The sequence below is a fragment of the Adiantum capillus-veneris genome, chromosome 20 (assembly GCF_014529385.1).
Source record: "Adiantum capillus-veneris isolate H3 chromosome 20, ASM1452938v2, whole genome shotgun sequence".
Taxonomy (NCBI): domain Eukaryota; kingdom Viridiplantae; phylum Streptophyta; class Polypodiopsida; order Polypodiales; family Pteridaceae; genus Adiantum; species Adiantum capillus-veneris.
Window position 1 is genome coordinate 81,104,882 of NC_140950.1, and position 22,011 is coordinate 81,126,892.

Consider the following 22,011-nt stretch of genomic DNA (forward strand, 5'->3'; position numbering starts at 1 on the left):
AAGACGAGATTCTTAATGAGGTGGCAGGTAAAGAAAAGTACACGGTATGTGATGGCTACTCTGGTTACTTTCAAATAGGTATTGCATTGGAGGATCAATTGAAAACAACCTTCATCACTCCTTGGGATTGTTTTTCTTTTAGAGTCATGCCATTTGGTTTGACAAATGCTCCAACAATCTTTCAACGTTTCATGAACATGGTGTTTCAAGAATTCTTTGGGAAGTCTATTAGTGTATTCATAGATGATTTTTGCATCTATAGCTCTAAATCATTACATCCACAGAAGGTAGAAGAAGGCTTGAAGAAGCTATATGATATGGGAGGTCAACTCAACCCCGACAAGTGTCACATAAGTGAACATGAAGTGATCTTGCTTGGTCACAAGGTTTCTTCCAAAGGCATTGAGGTGGATCCAACAAAGACAAAAGCTCTCGTTGAGCTACCATCACCAAAGAGTCTTAAGGAGGTAATCTGATTCGTTCAGAAGGTGAAGTACATGTCACGCTTCATTCACTTGGCATCGGAGTTACTTCACCCCCTTCAAAAGTTGACACAGCAAGTAGAGTTTGCATGGTCTCATGAGCTTGAAGAGTACTTTTATTGTATCAAAATGGTTTTGTCAGAACTACCAACACATATGCCTCCATGTTGGGAATTCACATTCTTTGTCAGCTCAAGTGTGGGTGAGGAAACATTGGGTGAAGTTTTGTTACAACATGATCCACATAGCACTAGGATGCGGCTTGTCTACTTTGCTAGCAGGGTCATGAATGCACTTGAAAAGAAATACACAGAAGCAGAGTCTATGATGCTTTCTCTCGTCTTTGCAGTAAGAAAATTTAGATCGTATCTCTTGCCAAAACCTTTTATCATACTCGCTGCTGAAAACTTGTTTCCTTGGGTGTCATTTCAAATGACTCTAAGTACTAGGATTTCATTATGGATCATGGAGTTGCAAGAGTTCCAATACTCTTTCAAGGTAAGGACAGTGTGCGTGCACAATTAGCAGGGATTCTCACCTATAGAGTGCATGAAAGAGACATCAGAGTGCCTGAAGTGAAAACCCTACCTTTACCACCACCTAAAAGTTTACTTAATGCATTCACCTTGTTTTCTGATGGAGCATTTAGGAAGGCCATATGAAAAGCTGGGGGAGGGCTTGTTTGGCATGATTCAAATAATGAAGTTGTTATGAAAAAGCATGAGAAGTTGCCCGATTCCACGAGCAACAATGAAGCAGAATACAACATACTACTCCATGGATTGCACGCGTGTGTCTCTCAAAAGATACGGTGTCTCATGGTAAAAGGGGGACAAGAAAATTCTTGGTATTTGGGCTTGTAAAAATGAAAGGCTAAGGGAAAAGGTTCAAGCCATCCGTAGACTCTTCAATCAATTTGAAGAAGTGCAATTGTATCATATTCCTAGGAAACAAAATGAAGTTGCTGATTTGCTTGCCCAAAAGGTAGTTGCATGTGATGAGAGTGAAGTGCAAGTCATCCTGGCAGCAGCAGCAATAAAGCAACCAAGGTACCAAGGGATGGAGTCATTGGCTCCCATTGTGAGCTATATCCTAGAGGGCGAGTTTCCACAAGGCTTCACAAAGGCTCAAAAGTGGAGGCTCATGGAGAAGGAAAGCTCATATCTATTCTTGGAAGGTGCCCTCTACCGAAGAGGAAAAGACCAAGTTTGTAGAAGAATACCAACCATGGAGGAGATTCCATCCATTTTGGAAGGTTTGCATGAAGAAGCTTGTGGTGGTCATTTTTCACAAGAACTCACTGCAAAAAAGATTTTACTTGATGGGTATGTTTGGCCAAGCTTACACATTGATGTTCAACATTGGTATAAAGCTGCCACAATTGTCAAGTTAATGGAAACAAGCACTTGTTGCATGGTCCACGTCAACTGTCCTTGCAAATGGTCCATTTGAAAAATGGGGCATTGATGCTATGGGACCATTACCTAGGACTAAAAATGGAAAATTGTATATTTTGGTGGCCATAGACAACATGACTAGGTGGGTAGAAGCTCAAAGTGTGGCAAGAGTAAATGAGAGGACAGTGAGCAAGTTTGTATATACTCACATTTGTTGCAGATTTGGAACACCTTTGGAAATTGTTTCTGACAATGGTCCAGGATTTAGGAAGGGTTTGCTCACAGAAGTTTGTGATGAGTTTCACATTCTACATCGGCATAGCACCCCCTACTATCCTCAATCAAATGGTATGGTTGAGAAAGCTAATGGAATCATTGTAGGGATCATCCAAAAAATGGTAAAGAACAAGACTAAGCTATGGGATGACTTCTTGGATGGAGCATTGTGGGCGTATCGAACTACGTATAAGGAAGCTATGGATTTCACACCCTTCCACCTTGTATATGGGCAAGAAGCTTTGCAGCCTATTGAGCTCAACATTCCAACAATACGACTTCATGGAAAGGTGGCACAAGGAGAAGAAGAAGCATGGGCAGATTGTCTCCTCACCTTAGCAGAGCTAGAATGGAATCGGGAGGTAGCTTATGAGTTCTACAAAAGCAGAGCCACGCAAGTAAAGGATAAGCTCAACAAGAAGGTCAAGGACAAAGGAATCAAGGAAGGAGACCTGGTGTTAAGGTATGACAATCGCCTTGATAATCGCTTTGATGTGAAGTTCAATACTAGGTGGCAGGGTCCCTACATCGTGAAGAAGGCCTTTAATTCAAGCTACTATGAGCTCATGGATCTGGATGGAAAGAAGCACTCTAAAAAGGTAAATGGTTATCGACTAAAGCCCTACTTGAGTCGCACTCTACCAAAGGGTTTACAAAACCAAGAGGCTACATCAACATCCATGTTTTGCTGTGACATTCATACACATAAGGCATGCAAAAGTAGTAGGGAGAGACAACAAACACATTCTTTGGAAACATCAAATCTCATCAAGACTTGGGCATCACTTGCATTGGAAAGAATGCCTTTTGATGGTACATAAATGTACCATCATCTTGGGGGAGGGCTAAATGATAGCTACTTTTCGCTATTAAAAATTTCACATTTTTAGCCTCACTCCATCACTGCTAACCTTTTAACTCTACCCACGTGCTAACTCAAAGATTGTACATACCTTATTTTTCTTCATGTGTGTGATACCACGCTATAGTGGATATGGTGTGCTCATAAATGTGTATATTTCTCTAAAGTGTGTCCTAACCATAAAACTCCACCTTTACTAATTACCTAAGTAGGATTGAATCCAAAAAATTATTACTGCCCTTAGTATTTATGTAAATATTTCTTTCCTTTGTTTTAAAGGGCATAAATATTAAGAGTGGGATTTTATAGAAAAAAAAAATTCACATATTTTTTCCCATCCCCTTTTATGTAACTAGGTGTGAGTTATTTTTTCCCTACCCACCTACTAATTCACTAGGTGTGTGTCCTGATTTTTGTAAATTTTATATTTATTTACATCTCAAGAGAGTGTATTTATTCATTTATATATTTCTATTTTACTTATGAGATTCCAATTTTTTTTTCATGCTAGTTAACTACAGTGTACTTTTTCCTTTCCCATTGTGTAAAATTATAAATATTATTTTTCACTCTACCTATTGTAAGAAAACATAACAATATATATTTTACCATACCTCTTTTGTATATTATCTTATTTTAATTTTGTATTTTATATACATATTATTTATATTTTATTACTATAATCATGCACCTTAGCTTGTACACTTGTTATCATACATATCATCACCAAATTCAATAATACTTTTTCATGGACTCAATGGAGCATTATTAAGGGTCCATGTGATGCCCTCATGCCTCACCGATTGGAATATATGCAAGTTCAACAACCAAGGACCCCACTTGGAAGACTTTGAGAAGGAGAAAAAGACACATGTTTTTGGGCGAATTTTCATGCATGATTTCACTCCGAGTTGGACTTTGCACAAAACTATAAAGATGTAGCTCGTGAGCTGAGGTTTTTGGCAAAATGTATTTTGCATTTTTTGGAGCTTTAAGCGATTTTTTATGGGTGTTTTGGTGGACCCCAATTTTGCTGTTTTGGTCCAAAATGCTTCACCCTCACTCTCCTCTTCACCCACACAAACTCTCATTTTCATCTCCATTCTATTCAAACCTGCAAACACTCTCTCCCTCTCTAAGTACAACTAATCCTTATCACCTCCACTCTTACATATCTTCCATGAAAGCTTTAAACACTCATCTACCCTAACTACCTACCTAGTAATTATCAATGAAGAGATATGATTGATCTCTTCTTCCAAAAAATCTAAAAAATCAACAAAAAACTGATTGTGTGCATCTTCTTCATCAACTTAATCTCCCGTAAGCACCCTAATTACGCAAGCCGACAAAACCTCGCCATGGATCAAGCATTGGAGCAGCAAATGACAAGGCGTTGCGAGCAGTAACATGTTTCTTATCCTTTTAAACTCATCTTTGTATATAACCATTCCATAAAATCACTTTTCCTATTATGCTCATTTGAGCATTCCCTTTGTAAATTATCCATTTGGCACGTTGTGCCTCACTTGTAAATATTATAACTACTAGCTCACTAACTACTAACTTGTATGCAATTTGCCCATCCAATTTCTTCTTAAAAAATGGAGACCCCATGTAGATAGAAACACCTCCATTCAAACCTATAAGTTATTTCTCTTCTCCCTATTTTCACTCAATGCAAATAGAGAAGACAAAGTAGACCCACCATATAAAGAATTCAAAAAACCCTAAACCTAATTAGCCACACAAATAAGCATACTTATGCCTAGAGATAATCCACTTGGAAATGCTATAAATAGTGCACTTCTACATGACTTTGGGGGGGCTTATCAATTGAGAGAAGAAGAGCTTTCGCTACTTAAGTGTGTGAGGAAGCCCTTGTGTCAAGTCCTTATGTCGAGATAATCAATAGAGCTAGGCTCTCCATTTGTATGTACTTATCTATCTATAACAATTGGATTTGGGCACACATATTCTCATTATGTCCTAAATCTCTTGACAATTCACAAATTGGTGCCCATTTTGGAATCTTATGAAGCTTGCCGCAACAATTGGAACCGTCTACTTGTGGTAACACTTGTGTATTTTCCTTTGAGAGTTTTTGTTCATGATGGTGTTGAGCATTGGTGGAACTTTGTTGGTCTAGGTTGAGGTTGGATCGGAGATCCCTCACTAGAGTAACAAAATCATCAATTGGCTTGTGATTGTGTATGTGCGTGCATCTATTTATTCTCAAGTGTTAGTGCCTTTGTGAGTTTGTTTCATGCATTGTCGCACGTAAGCCTTTTCATTTGGTATGTTAGGATGTATGATGGGGATGATCGTACAAAGATATGTGTAAGCTCAAGTGTGATGTTCATGTTCTGATATGTCCTAACTCATTCTAGTTAGGTGGTGCCCTTTGTCTTGGTTTTGTGTGGGTTTGGTTTGGTCTTTTGGCCATCCATATATATATATATTTTTGAGCGACACAGGAGCCTAGGTGGTGCTTAGAGGCCACTTCCTTGCTGCTTGCCCGGGACCGCCTCAATGGGATGATAATGAATGAAGCCGATCTCAAGCTATGAGCTACCGATTGTGCCATGGCTTATGGTGCACATAGCCCTTGCTTGCAGCTATCGATTGCACCCTCCACTCTTGAAACAGAGCACCACCCACAAAATGTGCCGGAAAGCTCTCTAAAGGTGTTTAATATGGCCCCTTTACCCTAGTAGTATGACGTAGTTATCACTTTGCCAAAATAATCCCAAACAATAGTTCACAGTAGTAACTGTCTTGTAGGGTGTCCGCATCTCCACAGCTATAACAATCAACTCTTTACAAATATGGGCATCCCAAATTAGCATCAATCTTGCCAATGAAGGCTAAAAGCCTATAAAAAGGGTGTATGCACTCATTCATTTTTTATCAATGCAAGTTCTACTACTATCTATCATCAACATAAACGGATCTCTCTCTCTCTCTCTCTCTCTCTCACACACACACACACACACACACACACACACACACACACAAAGTCTCTAATATTCCAAGCTCCTAAGCCTTTTTAAGGCCACACAAAGAATGTGAAAAATGAAATGAAATGATATACTAACGTCTTCAAAAAAGTCCAAAATGACCACACGTGTAGACCAAAACATTTAGAAAATATCTCAAATTCTTTTTCCTATGAGAACCCCTCCCTATCCCCTTTTATCCAGACTTTTAAATAAGCATCTTCGGTGATTTCCTCTAAATAGAAATGAAAAAGTCGTTTTGGGCACCTAGTGAGGATCCTAATAAAGACTTGAATGAAATATTAATATCGCTTAAGTGAATTTTTCTTGCACATCGAGGATCTTCCTTTTCATTGTCGGCGGTTATGTATACTTTATGAAATATCATAATGATGATACTTTCCTAATTATGCTTCCGTAGTTCTACACAAGATATCTATAGATATAGGACTCATTTTGCAAGATTCTATGGTTATTTGATAGATATATTTATAAAGAATTAGATTACATCAAAAGAACCAATACATTTTAATGTTTGGAATCACATCTTAGCTAGTTGAAATATTAGAGTCTTTAAATATAATAAAATAAATAATATAGTAAGTTCTTTTTTTTGGTATCTCACAACTCTTGGTGCAAGTTGCATATGAAAAAGAAAATTGATTGAAATTAAGCATTGCAAGCCTATTTTCCATCTATTTGTATTAATTCCATTTCTTTGATTCAACTATGGTGTAGATCTTAGGATTGTGAATGTACCAAAGCTAGGATTTTTGACATTTTTCTATCATTCACGTGTTTTCCTAGCCTCTCAATCCTAGTAGTCCATGTGGGCACATATAGTGTAATGTCCATCGTAGCAAATGTTTGAGGCACGTTAACTGACACACTTAGTATCCAATTACACAAAACTAGTAGGTGTCCATAACTACTTTTTAAGGCAGACCATTAATTAGTTTTTTTTTTTTTTTTTGGGGGGGGGGGGGGGGGGGGGGGGGGGGGACGGGTTTTTTTTTTTTTTTAATGCTTAAAGGGACCCCATAGGGCAGCGCAGGCACGCGAGTATGTGATTCGCGTGCTATTGCGGAGAAGAAAAACATGGCAGTTGGATCTCTCTCTCTCTCTCTCTCTCTCTCTCACACACACACACACACACACACACACACACATGTGAGGTGAATGGAATTGTAGTCATTGGAATCACTCTAAAAAGAAAATCCATGTACAGTCGTTATCTTGAGCACCTATCTATTACTAGCAAGTGCTCCCATGGCAGCAGGCGGTGCTTGTTTCTTGTTCGCCACCACTTCACAACCAAGTTACTGTTGTTAAACGTCCCGGCACCACCACTCGGCCTACTGCACCTATGTGTGATCATCACCAACTACCCTAGTCTAGGTCTTGGCCCTGAACCTAGTGATCCACCTCACTCTTTCTCTTTCTCTGTCTACTTCCTAGTGGGAGCTTTCTCTTTGTGTGTGTGTGTGTGTGTGTGTGTGACACATATAGTGACAATGACATGCACACACACACACACACATAGTGTGTGCATGTGCGTATACACACATGCGCAAGCTGTCATGCACACAATTTTGGATGTACAATTTATCCATTGTTGAAAAAAGTTGGATTCGTGCATTCGACCGGGTCTCTCTCTCTCTCTCTCTCTCTCTCACACACACACACACACACACACACACACACACACATGGTGTTGTCAAAGGCAGGATCATGACTAGTGCAGGTCATTGGGCAAGAATGGAGTTGCGTAGAATTTGAACCACTTCTTGAAATTTTGAAGGCTCTATAATGTGTCTACGGAAAGGACGATGACCCGGTAAGGACTCAATAGCACAATTTTGACATTGATTCAAGAGGCCGTGCACTTCAACCAGGAGGAATGCTTGGAGGCCCTCTCCTTCCTCTAATTTTTCAAGCTCTATTATACTGGACTATTGAATAACAAAGAAAAATATTGTCTATCAGAGTGTAGATAATGAACTATTATGGAATAATAATGAGTATAGATAATGGACTATTGAATAATAGAGAAAAACTATTGTTTATCAGAGTGCTCGAGTCTACAAATATTCTCGATTATATCTTATGCACCTTAGAGACCCCTGCCAAGTGACATAAGAAAAGGGCTTCGACGGGGGCGGTGGGAGACCAAGGTAAAGAAAGAAAGATAGTGGATTGGGTGCCAAGAAAAGGATCCTCTCTCTCTCTATGTGTGTGTGTGTGTGTGTGACTCTCTCTCTCTCTCTCTCTCTCTCTCTCTCTCTCTCTCCCCCCCCCCATAAGATGGGCCACATAGTCGTGAGATTTAATTTGAAGGTTAGGACACCCATAACAATTGGAGAAAAAACCATAGGTTTAGCATAATCCCACCTTAAATTTTGAGATTTATCCCTATTTTTTGATTTTTTTAAATTTTTGGCAGCACTCACTTCACAAAGGAAACATCCCCATGCTCCAAAAGAGACATGGATGCTCCAAAAGAGACATGGCTGCAAAAAGAATAACAACCTTGCAACTCAAAGAAAATGTTTGTATGAGTGCATATGGTCGCCTGTCTACACTCAAACCCATGACCCGGGCCACAGAGGTCGAGAACTCAACCTTAAATTTTAAATTGAAGGTGAGAATACCTCCAAAATTGAAAGAAACTACCAAGTTCACAGAACCAAAATTAAAATTTAGAGAATCTATAGAGTGCAAAGAACTTTAGTGCAAAAACCTTTAAATATAATGAATTTGCCTCTAAATTTTTTGCAAAAAAGAAAATTATAGTAGAATGCTAAAAAACTACTAAAGTTTAGTGTAATCCCTCCTCCGGACTTTGAAATTTATGTTTAAATTCTAAATTTCAAGGTGAGGAAACCTACAAAGTATAGAGAAATAAAGTGTAAACTCCTTTAAATATAATAAAGTTGCCCCTAAAAGTTTTCTTACGTAAGTTTTCTAAGTTTTTGCGAGAAACCACTCTGCGTCAACTCAATTTAGTAAAACCCCCCTCACAAAATTTGGAGATTTGTCTCAAAAATTCTAATTTTCCTTTAAGCGCTAAAAAAACTTGAGTTTATTGCAATACCACTATGAATTTTGAGATTCACTTATAAATTCCAAGACAATCCGAAGGCGAGAGCACCCACAAAGCTTAAAGAAACCTGGTTTCTACACCTTCAAAAACACCTGAGAGTTGTCGGAGTTGCCTCCCATCGTCTGCCTTTGCTATCTCTTGAGGTCCTCTCCTCCCTTAGGCTTGCATAACTTCTGCCTTGGATTCATCTAGTCAAACTTTTTCAATTCCATTGATTGCGGATTCCAGCGGATTTCAATTCCGTAGATATCGATGTCAATTGTCGATTCTTGATTCTCGATTGAGACTTTCGTCAATCATCACTTCATTGACTTTTTATGATAATATCAATGCTTATTCTCCAACCCCTCGTTACCCCCCCCCCCCCCCCCCCCCCTCTCTCTCTCTCTCTAGCCAAGGAGAGCTTAGTGTTCTCTCTCTCTCTCTCTCTCTCTCTCTCTCTCTCTCTCTCTCTCTCTCTCTCTCAGGCACATACACACACTCACTCACATAGACTGTAGTGGATGGCGCTCTCTCTCACTCACTCACTTACACATGCGTTCTCTCTCTCTCTCTCTCTCTCTCTCTCTCTCTCTCTCTCTCTCACACACACACACACTCACACACACACACACACACACACACACAGATGCGCACACATAGAGGATGAATCTCATGGAATATTTTCTATTTCTTAGCACTCTCACTCACACACAAAAGCTTGCAAGCAACAACGTCTCTCCCTCCCTCTCTCTCTCTCTCTCTCTCTCTCTCACACACACACACACACACACACACACACACACACACACACACAATATACGTGCATGGCATCAACAATAAATCTCTAGAATCCCATCAATAAATCATTGAGTTCGCTACACTTCATTAATGTAATGTTAATGTGGAAGGCCTCCGTGCAACACTCTAGCAACTGAGCGAATGATAATATGTTGATTCTATCTTTGATACACACACACATATAGAGACAACGGGTCCCCCCCTCCCTCTCTCTCTCTCTCTCTCTCTCTCGCTCTCTCGCTCTCTCGTACACACACAAATACATACAAACAGAACACGAGCATGTGCGTACAACTACTAAGCTTTGAGAACCAAGATCAGATATCATTCACGACATGGAAGGTCCAAGCAAACTTGCAAAGCCTCGGGGACTATTTGACACCCTCTTCTCAAGTGGGATCGAGGTCCACGATCTTGGGAAGATTTGGACCGTCCGTTCATTCTCAAAATTAAAAGGTTTCGATCCGGTTGAGTCTCCACGACTTGAACCACCATGTACCACATCGGAATCTATGACTCTCCCACAAAGCTATCGCATGTCACTTGAAATGGAGGTGAGAACGTAAAATGATATAGAGAAAATGACGGGGTAAGGATCAGATGGTGTTCACTTAGAGATCGCTTTGGGACGATTGGGGTCACACAATAATCACTTTGAAATAGGTAGGTTCACAAGGTGATCGTATCTCTATTGGGATTCGCATGGGGATCACTTGGCGGTCATTTGATGTTCACATTGATTTTACTTGGGGCTCACTTTAATTGTGATCACATGGTGATTAATCAACCATTGATCGATACAAAACCCGTTTGTCCACCCCCAACTTATAGGGACAATTGATCCCACTTGAGAGGGGGTGTCAAATAATCACAAGGCTTACAAAGGGAGGTTGATTGGACTATACATGGAGGGGAGTTCTTTTTGGCCTTCAAAATGCAAAGTAAAGTCACTCTTCAAATTGCTTTTAGAAACAAGTGGAAAAAAGGTGATAAAATCACGAAGCCTACTTTGGACTCTTGTATTTTCTGTGAGTGAGGAAAGTCATTGAGCCTGATTCTTTTTAAAATGTGGCTGGTGACCACTGCACACATCCAAGAAATAGGCAAGAGCGGGGACAAGCTACAAAATATCAACAAACATCCAATACATGAGCGAGAGCGTGGGTAAGTTACAACATATGAAGAGTATACAATGATATAAAAGGAAACGTCACTCTAATTGCACTAGCAAGAGTCTGAGCCCATAACCTTGGGGAAAATAAAAGAGAGAGCAAGCTCCAATGTGTTCAAAGATACACAATGAAGCATCATTCTCGGTGCACCACCATGGGGTAGAGACAAACCACTGCATTACTTCACACAAATTTGAGTAATACTTAATCCGTATTTTGGTAATCTGTCAAGTTTTGGGTCTTGGAATTATGAAACCCTGCCTCTTGGTTGGTATACATTCTCATCACACACCCGACAGATTTGCACAGAGATGAACCTTCTCTTTAAACCGAAATCCATTTACTAATGTCTTTAACTTTGTACCTCAACATCTAAAAGTAGCACAAAGACATAACTTTTCCTTCAACTTCTTGAATATTTGGACAGAAATTGCCAAATGATTTCTATACATGCAAAAAGCCCTGCAAACAGTGAGATAAAGCCATGCCCATAGCCTTATCCCACCAGCAAGACACAAACATGTTCAGCACTAGAGAATACGAAAAAGAATATACTCCAAAATAAGGATGATTAAACAAGAGTCCACATATCACCTTCATGCCACTTAGCTTATTAATGTCCATTTCATCCTGCCCTTGATATCCCCTTTGCGTGATGCTCCATCACTCCCAGCTTTGTATTCTCGTAGCTCTACCAAGTCTACTTGCCAGACTATATTCTTCCATGACCTCGTTCAAAGACATGCAAGCATCATATTTCTACGTTTGATGGGAGTGGCAAATAAACCGAAGGCTCAAGATACTTAAAGCCCCCTTTCTTCTCTAATGCGGGCATGCACTACTATCGACCCCCCTTTCTTGTTTACTGCCACTTACACGTGCGCGTGCACGCACGCGCATGCACACACACACATAGAGAGAGAGAGAGACATTATTGCACACACACACACACACAGACATTATTGCTCATGGTTTCCCTCTCCTGTTGTCGCCCCTTCATTCGTCGGCCTCCTCCTCCTAAGACCACCCTCACCCTCACTACTTGAAGCAGGAGAGAGAGCTCGTTCTCTTCCTTCTCATGCTGCTCCGGCTGTTGTCGCATCTCTGTGCCCTACGTACCCCCTGCTGCTGCTACGATGTCATGCTCCCCATTACCTCTGTGCACGCAAGAGAGCATATGAGAGAGAGGAGAGAGAGAGAGAGAGAGAGAGAGAGAGAGAGAGAGGGTGGTGGTAATGCGTGTGCTAGTCTCCACCCAATCATGCTATCTTATAGCCTCCCCCTAGCGTACACACTGTTCGGCCATGTCGGTGGCCTTGCCCATAAGACCCATGTCCTTACATTACCCCCCCTTGAGAATCATTTTCGTCCTCGAAAACGAACGTAAGAAAACGTTTCTTAAGTGCGGAGACATTCTCCCATGTAGAACCTTCTTCAGGTCTATCTAGCCATCTTACCAACACCTGTCATCTGACATGATGTCTGGTGCGAAGCTCATGAGAATCCAAAATCTTTTTGGGCTCATGAGGAATGCTTGGCAGTGCGATAAGGTCAACCAACACACCTGTGTCAATGACATTATCATTTTGTCCTAGCTGTTTTCGTAAACGGCTAACATGAAAAATAGGATGAACTTCATTTTTGTCCTAGCTGTTCGAAACTGCGTTTTTGGGCTTCTTCTCAAGAAAAGGTCTTACTTTTTGCTTTAAGTTGACCCATCATAGGAACAATGATTTTGGCATAGTCACGGATATACTGTCGATAAAATCCAGCGATGCCTAAAAATATTTGAAGCTCCTCAACCGTGTTGGGATTTGGCCATCGAAGAATGGCAACGACCTTGTCAGTGTCCATCTTGATGCTAGAATAAGAGATCACATGACCGAGGTAAAGTATCTCTGTTTTAAAGAAATTGCGCTTGCTTTGCTTAGCATACAGTGCGTGAGCTCGTATAGCTGTTCAAACACTAATCGTAAGTGTTCTATGTGTTCATCTTCAGTCTTACGGTAAATGAGAATGTCATCAAGGAAAACCACGACACATTTTCCAAGATAGGGATGTAAGACACTATCCATGAGTGTCATAAATGTAGCTAGAGCATTGGTTAGACCAAAAGGCATAACCAAAAATTCAAAATACCCGAACCGTGTTCTAAAGGCAGTTTTGGAGATATCTTGTAGTAGGATACGCACCTAGTGGTATTCTAAACGAAGATCTATTTTTGTATAGTATCTTGCCCTATGGAGTTGATCAAACAACTCATTCACTCGAGGTAGAGAATACTTGTTCTTGATGTTTATCGCATTTAATCCACGACAATGTACACACATGCGCATAGTACCATCTTTCTTTTTTACCAATAGAAATGGTGATGCCCAAGGCGAAGTGCTAGGTCTAATGAAACCAGGAGCGAGGTAGTCATTCAACTGACTCTCAACCTCCTTGGCTTCTTTAACACTCATACAATAAGGTGGTTTACTCACCAGTTTAGTGCCTGACAAGACATCTATGCCATGCTGCACATCACGTGTAGGGGGTAAACCCGGTGGTAAATCACTTGAGAACACATCACTATACTCTGTGAGTAAGTGAGTTAGATTTTGCCGTGCAAAAGGAGAAAGTAAACTAGAGTTATGATGGGATGGAGAATCTTGTAATTCCTGTAATGTTTGTTTTACAACAATTGCACATTGCTCTATAGAATTAAAATTGAGAGCATTTTGCTCGTTAGATTTTTTAACACTTTGTTTATCAATAGAATTCATTGCACCTTGCATACCATTACTAGAATTCACTGTACTTTGCTCTTGAGAATTCACAAGACTTGGAGACAAGCAGTAACACAATAAGACTTCATCTATTAAATCTTCTTTCTGCAAAACAAAAAGCTCGGCTGTACATATAAGAGGTGCAGATCATATGGTATATTTTTCTCACCAAGAGAAAGCACATGTTTACCATTGGCCATAAAGAATAAGGAGTTGTATTCATAACTAGTGTGCAATGTGTTTCCTAAACCATGTAGCCACTCTCGTCCTAAATCTACATCAGCACGGTCCATGTTCATAACTTGAAAGTCAAGGTTCATCGTATGATCTTGAACCATAAGCTCAACCCCTTGAACTACCGTGTCCCATACTTCTTTATCATTCCTAGACATCTGCTCCACCACATACTTGTGAGAGCAGGAAGTCTGTGTAAGCTTCAATTTCTTGACTAGTTCATAGCTCAAGAAGTTATGAGTTGCACCATCATCCGCAAAAATACAAACATGTTGTCCGTTAATAGTGCCATGCATGAAAATCAAATCATGGGGGCCAAAGGTGGGCTGCCACATTGAAGTAGGAACACAACACTTGTGCTTTTCTTCCATATGAAGAACCTCTACATCACAATATTTAGGAGATGAATCTAATGTGAGGCGTTTCACCGTGTGCATGGCCTTTTATTTGCCTTGCAAAAGAGGACAATCTTTCTTGTTATGTTGGTCCGAAAGACATCTAAAACATAAATTGTGTTTCTTTGCACACTCAAAATCAACAGTGCTGAGAGACCCATGTTGAGTATCTCGTGATTTCTTAGGCTTCTTAGCCTCTTGTGGACGTGGACTGGTAGATCGTCTCTTATTCCTCTTGGAACGTGTGGGAGATCTACCTCGCCATTGGCTCTTAGCCACATTGAACTTAGCAAAAATATTCTTAGAGTAGGGAATATTTACTTTCCTCTCTTGGTCATCCTCATATCTTTGGGCATGACTGATGGCTTCTTCCAAAGTTTTTGGATGTTGGCTCTTGATACGAAGACGATAGTGTTTGTCAAGACCCCTATTAAAACCCTGCAACTTTTGAAATTCATCTAGACCTTCTATTTTTAATATGATTTCCCGATACTTTGAAAGGTACTGTGTGAGCGAGAGGCCACACATGCGGCATGCATCCCATGCTAACCAACTCTTATCTTCTTCATTGGAGTCCAAAAACTCTTTGGAGAAAGAAGCTTGAAAACGTAGCCCAAGACGGAGGACGAGCATCTATTGGAAATGTCATTCACCACTTATAGGCCTTGCCTTTAAGAGATAGACTTGTTTCCATAGCCGTCTTTATATCTGGGGTGTGTCTTTATCTATGAATATCATTCCATTTGTGTAAGTACGTTGGTGCAGCTAAAGTTGGTCCAAGCTAGGAGATGGTCTATGCCAGGCAGAGGCAGCATGTGAGTGCAGTGCAAAGGGCTAGGGCAGGTACCAAAGCCCTAGGTAGCCAAGGGATAGCGGAGGTATATGCTCGAAGCAGTTTTTTAGGCCCAAGGTGTGTTGCAAAGAGCTAAGCATGGTGATGGATTTTTGTGCCCGAGATGATGGTTTTATGTGCTAGAATGTGGTGCTCAGTGTGCTTTCCATGCCGGTCTAGACGGCTCGTCAAACGGAGCCCCGGTGCTCTAGGTATTGCAGTTTAAAGAAAGGGTGTGTAGCAGATCCCCGACGGACAGGGCAGATGGGGACAGGTGGCCCAGGCAAGTGTGAGCGGATATGTGTGTAGTGCGCGAGTTACGGAGCATGCCTGTCTTTACGGATTGCAAATCAGAGTGAAGATTTTTCGGGGGCCGGGTTTGTGCTCATTTGACCGCCTTGGGGAACGTGCCATTTGGCAATTTTTCGACCTCGCCAAGGTTCTCAGTCAAAGGGTGTACCATATGGAGCTAATCGGAATCGACTACACGTCAATCAGATGCTCGGTCAGTCAGATACAGCGAGACAAAGTTGGGAGCATTTGACAGTGGGAGGTTTGCATATGCTTTTTGACTTTTTTTGCTGCCTCGAATGATGGCATTGAGAATCCCAAAATGGGGTCGGAGGTAGGGGATTTGGAAGTGAATGCAGTGGATTGGTGGTTGGGCTCCAAGGCCGGTGCATAGGCCAATTGGGCAAGGCAAATCAGAGTACCCAATGCAAGTGAAAATGAGGTTTTTTTGTTCAGTTTAAATGGTGGGTTTGGTGAAGGCTTGAAGGATGCTTAACTAGTGACTGCCACGTGGTAGTATAGCCATCCCACATGCGGGCGCGTGGGTGAAGAATCCGGAGTATATGAGCTGGGACGAGCTACTCTCAAGGGTATCACAAGGTGTGGAGAGCTCTTGGAGCGTGGGCTATGGCGTGAGCGCGTTGGCGCTGTGCAGGCGGTAGTGGGCAAATTTTGGCGCAGAAGGCGGCACGCTGGCGTCCGAGCGGTTGGTGGTGATGACATGGCACCCGACAGGGGCACTTCCCACGCGCCGAAATTTTAAAGAAGAAGGGAAGGGGCAATAGCGACATCGCTATTGCCTCCCCCCCTCATGTAAAGGGAAAGTCCCACAGCAGCAGAGCAGAGCAAAGCGAGTGAGAGTGAGAGAATGTCTAAAAGAGCTCGCCATGTGTCGGAAAGAGGGAAAACATGCTAAAATTGGGTGCTCCCCCTCTATAAAGGAGTCTTTTTTATCATTTTGGAGGCTTTTGGTCGCCTCATGAGGCTTGGAAGCCACATGGAAAAGAGCCAAGAGTGATTTTTGTCTGCAGAGGGCCGAGAGGGTGCCTCCCCTTATGTATTTTGTGAAGCCGAGTGCAGCTATAGTGTTTTTTTGAGCAGGGAGTGAGTTCCCCCCATTGAAAACGGGCGTTTCTTGTCGTGCTATTTCCTCCCCCCCCTCCCCTTCTCCTGCTCTGTTCTGTTGTATGTGATGACGGGTGTGTGATGGAGTGTGCGCCCCACCGATGAGTGTGTGTGCAAAGAGAGAGAGAGAGAGAGAGAGAGAGAGAGAGAGAGAGAGAGAGAGAGAGAGAGAGAGAGAGAGAGAGAGAGAGAGAGAGAGAGAGAGAGAGAGAGAGAGAGAGAGAGAGAGAGGTATGTGTGCAAGGGTAGGCGATGATTGCAGCCGTTTTGTGGGTGCGGGTTGATTGGTGGTCTATTTGAGTGCGTGTGTGCTGTGGTGTGTCAAGTTGTGTTTGATCGTGTGTGCGATAGTGTGAATTCTGTGAGTCAAAGGTGCTCACTAAGTGGATTGGGGTGTTGTGTGTACCCTGAGCTATAGAGAGGCCCTTCTGTTTGTGCCAGGCATGTTCCCCCATTCCCCCTCTCCATCTTCTGGTGCCCCCACAGAGGAGTATGCTGATGCTCCTAGTTGAAGTCAAAGCAGTGATTTTTGTGATGCCAAAGGTGTGGCCTTTGAAGAGCAGGTGCTGCTAGTGATGGCTTGGACCGGATTTCCCATTTTCACTAGGGTTGAAGATGCGGAAACTTGGCTTCAAGACTATGGATTGTTCGTATTGGAAAGCGGTTTATCTAGAGAAGATGGTGCGGTACAGGTGTTCCCGCTCCTGGTTCGTGGTAAAGAAAAGCTATGGTTCGATAGCCTTGGTGAAGAAGAAAAAGCAGATTGCGAAGCCCTGGAGGCGGCTTTTCGAAGGAGATTTGTAGCGGATGCGCAGCTAGATGAGGTAAAGCAGAAGCTAGACAGTTTGAAGCAAAGCTTGGAGGGAGATTTTCAAGCGTTCAAGTGGGAGTTCGAAGCCCTTTGGGGGAAGTTAATCAAGGTAACTGCTGCAGAAAATGCCAGTTTTTTGAAGTTGTGTAAATTCATGGATTGCCTGCATGAGGAGGTGCGAGATAAGGTGGAGTTAGATGGGCCAATGTCGTATGAAGAAGCGGTAGCTCTAGCGAGAGGGCGAACCAAAAAGATTTTAAAGAAGCGCGAGGCTAGGAGGTGTTTGCAAGGTGCATTGATGCCAAAGCAGTGTGAGGTGGTGGTAGCCAGTGGTAGCCAAGCCACAGATGATGCAAAGAGAAGTATAAGTGCAAGAAGAACCAAGGGTTCTTTGGCTACAAAGAGACAGAATGGTTCCTATTCCGTGGATGCCAGCTAGAACAGTTCCAGTTGTGGAGGAAGTGTAGGTGGTTCCAGAATAGACAAAGAAAGTGCTTCCAAATTCGAGTGAAGCTGTTGAAGCTCCAATGAAGTGCGGTAAAGAGCAAGGAGTGCGGTTTGCAAACGAGGTTGAAGCGGTGAAGCTAGAGGAGGTTCCCGAGCTTGAAACCGAAGTGGAGACGGGGTCGAGTGACAGTAGCTCTATGGACGCGGATACGAGTTGGGAAACCGAGTCATCTCAATCCAGGTATGATGAGTTTGACCTCTTGCATGTGAGGGGAGAGGCAGTGAATATGTGCGAGGAGCAACATGAAGTGCAAGCCGAGGTGCTTAATGGAGACCGAATGGAGCAGTCCAGGCCTACAGGTGGTGAAGAGCAGGTAAAACTGGTGTGTAGTGCCATGCTAATGGCTATGTTGATGAAGATAGCGGTGGAGTATGCCATGGTGGTGCAACAGGTGCAAAACTTTGCTATGAGGGTTAGAGCAGCGGTACCTATGGAAGAATACGAAGAGGATGCGGTGGAGAACGAGTTTCTCTCTTCCTTGGCAGAGCTTGAGGATGCAGTGGTCGAAGAGCAAGTAGTTGAAGCGAACAAGCAGGCGGTGCTTATTGACCTTGAAGGGCCCATTGACGAGGAGGAGCTCGACGATGCTGGAATTGAGTTCATGGCAGGTGAGAAGGACAATGCAAAGTCCAGGTTAAAGGTGCTTCCTATGCAGTCAGTGCCTTCTATGACAGATGATGCGGATTCCAAGGTGGTATCCAATCTTTGTAAGGAGGTCTGTGAGTGGTGGTTAAAGGGAATGGTGATAAAAGTAGCTGTGCAGTATGATGTTGAGCAGGTGCAGGATCTGCTAGACGAGGATCTAGCTTTGCATGGATGGATGGGCGGGTCAGATGTGTTAGGTTTGCTTGGTGCGAGTGATGGTACAAGCAGGTGTTTGGATGGTGAGCACGAGGATTCTCTATTTGATGTTCTTGAAGGTGCTTTGTTGCGAGTGGGCAATTTGCCAAGGAGTGCTTGGAGTGGTAGAAGCATGTGGATGGCAATTTGGCTATGCAGTTGGATATGTGCCTTGGTGTGGCACTATGAAAAGTTGTTGCAGGTGGGTGGAAGAGACCAATGCAAGGTGTTTGACCCAGGAGGTTGGTGACAGGTAAAGCAGGGGGTTGGGCAACCCGCATGGGCAACGAAAACGAGTAGCAGGTTCTAGTGGTGTACATATGTTTGGTGTTTTGTAGTGTACAGAGAGTTTGTTTTGGTGTGCAATTTTTTAGTGCAATAAGTCCATGTGTGGTTCAACATAAATGTTCAACGAGGGGGTGGGCAATGATGGTACAACTAAAGTTGTTCCAAGCTAGGAGATGGTCTATTCCAGGCAGAGGCAGCATGTGAGTGCAGTGCAAAGGGCTAGGGCACGTACCAAAGCCCTAGGCAGCCAAGGGATAGCGGAGGTATATGCTCGAAGCGGTTTTTTAGGCCCAAGGTGTGCTGCAAAGAGCTAAGGATGGTGATGAACTTTTGTGCCCGAGATGATGGTTTTATGTGCTAGAATGTGGTGCTCAGTGTGCTTTCCATGCCGGTCCAGACGGCTCGTCAAACGGAGCCCCGGTGCTCTAGGTATTGCAGTTTAAAGAAAGGGTGTGTAGAAGACCCCTGACGGATAGGGCAGATGGGGACAGGTGGCCCAGGCAAGTGTGAGCGGATATGTGTGTAGTGCTCGAGTTACGGAGCATGCCTGTCTTTACGAATTGCAAATCGGAGCTCTGGATAGCAAGATATAGTCAGGTGAAGATTTTCCGAGCGTTGGGTTTGTGCTCATTTGACCGCCTTGGGAAACGTGCCGTTTGGCAGTTTTTCGACCTCGCCAAGATTCTCGGTCAAAGGGTGTACCATATGGAGCTAATCGGAATTGACTACACGTCAATCAGATGCTCGGTCGATCAGATACAGCGAGACAAAGTTGGGAGCATTTGACAGTGGGAGGTTTGCAGATGCTTGAAAATCCCAAAATGGGGCCGGAGGTAGGGGATTCGGAAGTGAACGCAGTGGATTGGTGGTTGGGCTCCAAGGCCGGTGCATAGGACAATTGGGCAAGGCAAAGCAGAGTACACAATGCAAGTGAAAATGAGGTTTTTTTTCAGTTTAAATGGTGGGTTTGGTGAAGGCTTGAAGGATGCTTAACCAGTGACCGCCATGTGGCAGTATAGCCATCCCACATGCGGGCGAGTGGGTGAAGAATCCGGAGTATATGAGCTGGGACGAGCTACTCTCAAGGGTATCACAAGGTGTGGAGAGCTCTTGGAGCGTGGGCTATGGCGTGAGCACGTTGGCACTGCGCAGGCGGTAGTAGGTGGATTTTGGCACAAGAGGCGGTGCGCTGGCGTCCGAGAGGTTGGTGGTGATGATGTGGCGCTCGACAGGGGCACTTCCCATGCGCCGAAATTTTAAAGAAGACGGGAAGGGGCAATAGCGACATCGCTATTGCCTCCCCCCCTCATGTAAAGGGAAAGTCCCACAGCAGTAGAGCAGAGCAAAGCGAGTGAGAGTGAGAGAATGTCTAAAAGAGCCATGTGTCGGAAAGAGGCCAAACATGCTAAAAATGGGTGCTCCCCCTCTATAAAGGAGTCTTTTTTATCATTTTGGAGGCTTTTGGTAGACTCGTGAGGCTTGGGAGCCATAGGGAAAAGAGCCAAGAGTGATTTTTTTCTGCAGAGGGCCGAGAGGGCGCCTCCCCCTATGTATTTTGTGAAGCCGAGTGCGGCTATAGTATTTTTTTGAGCAGGGAGTGAGTTCCCCCCATTGAAAACGGGCGTTTCTTGTCGTGCTATTTCCTTCCCCCCCCCTTCTCCTGCTCTGTTCTGTTGCATGTGATGCCGGGTGTGTGATGGCGTGTGCGCCCCCCCGATGAGTGTGTGTGCAAAGAGAGAGAGAGAGAGAGAGAGAGAGAGAGAGAGAGAGAGAGAGAGAGAGAGAGAGAGAGAGAGAGAGATAGAGAGAGAGAGAGAGAGAGAGAGAGAGAGAGAGAGAGAGAGAGAGAGTGGTATGTGTGCAAGGGTAGGCAATGATTGCAGCCGTTTTGTAGGTGCGGGTTGATTGGTGGTCTATTTGAATGCGTGTGCGCTGCGGTGTGTCAAGTTGTGTTTGATCGTGTGTGCGAGTGTGAATTCTGTGAGTCCAAGGTGCTCACTAAGTGGATTGGGGTGTTGTGTGTGCCCTGAGCTATAGAGAGGCCCTTGTATTTGTGTCGAGCGTGTTTCCCCATTCCCCCTCTCCAACGTATTGACTGCATCCTTGTTGCAATCACGCTCTTCCCCATGAAATTCAGGAATGGTGATATTCTTGAGTAATGCATTGCTACCTTCTGCATCTTCTGTGGCATTTGTCTCTTGGACTCCTTGAGTCGTGCGAGCTTGGTTCCGTTGAACCATGCCACTTGTGGCTCCTTGAATCATCTGTGAATTCATAAATTTCACAAGTAACTCCGTAAGATTGGTAACATTTTCATTGAGTGCAGAGAGGTTGCTTTCAAGTATGCTTTGCAATGTTCCAAAGTCTTAAAAGAAGCCATATCTACAAGCCCATGATCTCTTAGATCATCATCATCATGCATATTAGTGTCAGCAGTACCCGTGGTGCCCTGATTTTGATCTATGTGCTCGAAATCAAATGTGTGTGTAGGTGGGATATCCTCACTGGCCATGGTAGACACACACTAATGCAAAGAGAGAAAAAAAATGACAACTTGTACCTTGAGAAATTGAAGTCTTTGTGTTTTGTATGCTCCACAATTTGCGTTGTATGCGAACCTCACCTTGCGAGTATTTGAGCGCTTCACTTGTTGTTTGTTGAAAGAACAACTTTGATGATTCTTTACAAAAACTCGTCGTTTTTGTGAAGGCTTTTCTTCCCTTTGAAGCTACCTCCTTGAAGAAAAAAGAATTTTTGGAGGAAAACTTGCCTTCCTCCAAGAAGTGAAAAGTAAGGGTGAAGCTACTTCCTTGAAGTTTGAAGCTTTCCCTTTCCTTCTAGTTTTCCT